At 37.4% G+C, this 4,225-nt stretch overlaps 1 pseudogene; it reads left to right on the forward strand.

The window, feature by feature from the left end:
* The first annotated feature begins 3,433 nt into the window (after positions 1-3,433).
* On the forward strand, positions 3,434-3,520 carry LOC141395998 (small nucleolar RNA U3; annotated as a pseudogene).
* The last annotated feature ends 705 nt before the right edge of the window (positions 3,521-4,225 follow it).

The following is a 4,225-nucleotide window of genomic DNA, read 5'->3' on the forward strand; positions in this document are numbered from 1 at the left end:
CAAAACGCTACATTCAGAGGCGATGAAATGTCTTTCCTAAATCCATCAATTAGCTTTCTTAAAAAGGTAAAAAGAATTGTTATTGAAACAAATTGCAGAATTTATGGCTCTTTTTTATCTGGAGGAACTGAATCGTTATATTTCAAGGAAATGTTCAATACTTTTTTAATTAATAAAATTTGAAATTTTTCAGTTATCGATTACAATTTTCTAGCACTGATATAATAAGACCATGTCAGGCATTTTGAAAATGTATGATGTACTTTGAATTTGTACAAAATTGAAAATATAAGTACTTACTTCAGAATAGTCCCATCTAGTGAAAAATTTGTAAATATTTCCTACAGTTATGAACCCATTTTTATCATCATTTTGTAATTTCAATGATAGCGATTTTTAATTAAAATGTTTCATGCCTTCTGATTTTTTAAATAGGAAATCAATTTGATTTACATTGACATTGACAAAGCCTAATTTTAAGGTTAAATAAGTGCCAATAAAAACGCACAACTTGCCCATGACCTTGTGCCTCCCGTTCAATTGACAGCTTGTTTTGATTATTTTTTTCAAAAGCAAGTTGTCCAATTAAAGTAGGACACAACAAATGAATGATGTCACACTTCGCCAAGTGATAAACTTCACTTAAACTGCATGATGGTATGCAACAATCCTTTGCAACATCTGAATTTCGATTAACAATTTCAATATGCGAATGATGTCATCGATGTGGTTGTGTGGATCTTTTTGTGTTGTTTATTGGACGTCATTGTTTTATTTACTCGTCAGTCTCATTGCTTCAGACACATTTATTGAAAAGTTCAATAATTCTTAAAGTGGTTGCGTTGCGTTGTATTTTTAAGGTCGTCTCAGTGTACCTATGTTGGCGTTATTATTTTGACATAACTGACATTCTAGTTGGTGTTGATTTTTCGTAAACAATATTTTTTGCTTGGGCTGATCTTTGAGCGGTTTAATGGAAAGTTCTATATTTTTTACTGTTCAATTGAGTCATAACGATGATGACTTCTGTTTGGTTTCTTTTTATTGGAAATTCTTTTTTATTTTACCATATTAGGTGAAATCAATTTAATCTTGCAGTCATTGTCTATAAAATACTCTTCCGTTTTCCGAAATTTGTTGTTACAGTTTGCTGGTAATTATCTCGAATAAAATGTTTAACAAAGTTGTTAAACTTTTTTTATTGAGTAACCGTTGTCCATAAACTCCCACATAAAAATTAATGATTTTACAAACCATTCAAATCCACATGAAATAATTAAGTCGACAAAGGAAGTGTTTACTTTTGGATGGCTTTGCCGACAGTTAAGTACCCTCAGGAAACAAGACCAGCCTATGGTTGTAAAAAAACAAGTAAAAAAGTATCAGTCTGCTTGGGTGACAGAGATATACCCTCAGCCTCGGACCTAAAGAAACGAAGTAACACACATTACTTCTGATTTCTATATAATACGATGTACAAGATTTGGACCAAATCGGTTTCTCCCTACGAGATTTATCTTCACACTACCCAGCTTATTTGAGCCGCCAGGCTTTTTTGGAGCTTTTGGGTCATTATCTCAAGAACTAAGGCCTTGCCCCTGAAAAAGCATGTACCGTCGTAATGTGGAAAGCGAATACAAGTTGTTACAACAAAAACCAAAGGGATGCGTTTGGACCGATTCGGCTGATTTTCAAATTTTGAACGGATTCTGCTGATCCGTTCAAAAGTTATTGTGCGCTCCAACCACTACACATAGTGCCATATGGGTATTTTAAAACTTTCGGACTATCTACGTCCCGCTGAGATATTACGATAGGAAATGTATGGACCAACACACACAATTTTTCCGACCATTTTTAAACTTTTGTGGAGGAGGTACCTGAAGGAGTGTATCGATATGGTCTATCTTCGAACTTAAACTTACCCGATAGAGTCCATATTGTAATCTCATCTTTATCTGGTAGAAATTTCACGATGTGCAAAGTATGGACCAAATCGGTTAATCGCTTCAAGAATTATCAGGCGCACAATTTTTCCGAACATGTTTGAACTTTAGTAGTGGACCGATATGGCTCATCTTCGAACTTAAACTAATTTTAAGTAAATATTACTAAAGCCAAATTTTGGACCAAATCGGTTCATCCATTCGAGAGTTATCGTGCGCACCAGCCATTCAGACAGACAGACGAACGTGGGACATGGCTAAATCGACTCTAACTTGTCTGAAACACATTTCGTCCATACATACATGGGGTCTAAACCCTTTATTTTGATAGGGCACATTTTCCCGTATAAAAGTGTATTTATACATATACCCTCGTTATCATAAATGCTGAGAGTATAAAAATAAAAACAGGGGGGTTAGGTATACCTACGATATGAACTTATCCCTAACAGACTCAATCAACACAACAAAATAAAAACACATAATGAAATTAATATGACTTAAATATGGCAAAGCCCTAGATTTATTTTGGTCTCTCTGTCATCTCATGAGGACACTGACCCCTAAGTGGTGTCACTTGGGGAACGTATAAAGCCAAAGATCTTCAACTCAGTCTCATCAGAGTTCATGCCCCGACCGAAGAGAAAGATGACAAGACCTGGGATCGTTCGCCTAAAGAGCAAAATACCTTTTGGTCCCGTGATCGGCAAGTTCAGCCTGCATGAGGTAACATCCGAAAAAGAAATGATGCGGAACGATTTTGCAGCGACATACACAAGTCTAAGTGAATGTCCCCAGATGGGAAAAAACAGTAACCAAATCGATCATGTTGTGATAGCTGGAAGACACTCAACCAGTGTGTTCGTTGTCTGATCGATTCGAGGAGCGAACATCGATTCGGACCATTTCCTTGAAGCAGCCAAGGCACACTCTCGTTTTAATGTTGCGACAAAAGCGCGATCTAACACAGGACGGAAGTAGGATGTCGAGAAACTGCAGAGAAAATAGATAGCACAAGCCTACTCGGCTCAGCTTACCAACATGCTGGAATATAGCACTTCATGTCCCGATAATGTGGAAGCGCAGTCGCAAAAAACCAACAGAAGCGGAATGAAATCCGAAAATTTTACAAGACTGTAAAACACCAGACTGAAGGATATGAAGTAAGGAACATTATTCTGCAAAGATGATTAAGAAAATCTGATATTTGATACAGATAGCGTACTGAGGTGCTGGCAGGAACATTTCATGAAGCTCTTAGTATCGAATATAGGTGACGAGGAAATTACCCCAGAAACAGTCGCAAACGCAACGTTGAATGTCTACCACTTAACCAAAGAGAAGTTATGACTGCAATAAATCGGCTGAAGAACAATAAGGAAGCAGGATCGGATGGGCTGCCTGCCGAACTGTTCAAGACCGGTGGCGACATTGGAACCTCAGCCTGCTATGTCCCGTGCACATAAACGGAGACAAGACGGTTAATTAAGAATATACTTCACAGGATCATTTATGTAGTCAGTCTTCAATTACTTTCATTGCAAAATGAAAAATCACAGAGGCATAAATTTGCTACCCCTCGCATATAAGTGCTGTCGGGTGTATTGTTTGAACGGCTGAAATCTCAATCAATCAATGGAATAATTGGGTCATCACAATGCCGTTTTATACCTGGAAAATCTACAGTAAAAATCTTCTCATACCACCTATTCGTCGACTATGAGATAGACATCGACAGCCCAATAAAGCCAAAGGTGTTCCAAACCATATCTGAGTTTTGCATTCCTGCAAAATTAATACGATTATGCAGAAAAAAATAACTGTCAGTCAGAAATCTATAAGGAAGCTGCTCAAGTGAAGTAGTACTTGGCAAGCGCGCTTCGTCTGAAGAAGTGGAGCATGCAGTTTGACGACAAACACCTTAAGAGCTGTGAATATCAGACTGTGGTATTCAAGAATGAATTTAACGAACTTCAGGTGACTGCGCACAAATTGAAAGATGGCAAAGCTCAAACAATCACAGAAGGACTTTAGAATGTGTTAGAGGAAGAGATAAATTGTGATGATTGTTGCCGTTACAACAAGTTCGACTGCACTAAATCATTATGAGCTGGATCACCAAACATCGAGCACTTCTTTTCCAGGGTTTGGTGAACAAATAAGCTCAATTGAGTTTTAAATGGTAAAACTGAGATAAAGGAAGCATACGACGGGCTAGACGACATTTGAATTTTGAAGAACTAAATGTCTGTGGCACTGACTGACTACCCAAATGTTCT

The sequence above is a fragment of the Musca autumnalis genome, unplaced genomic scaffold, assembly GCF_047663935.1.
Source record: "Musca autumnalis isolate F117 unplaced genomic scaffold, ASM4766393v1 scaffold_2, whole genome shotgun sequence".
NCBI lineage: Eukaryota > Metazoa > Arthropoda > Insecta > Diptera > Muscidae > Musca > Musca autumnalis.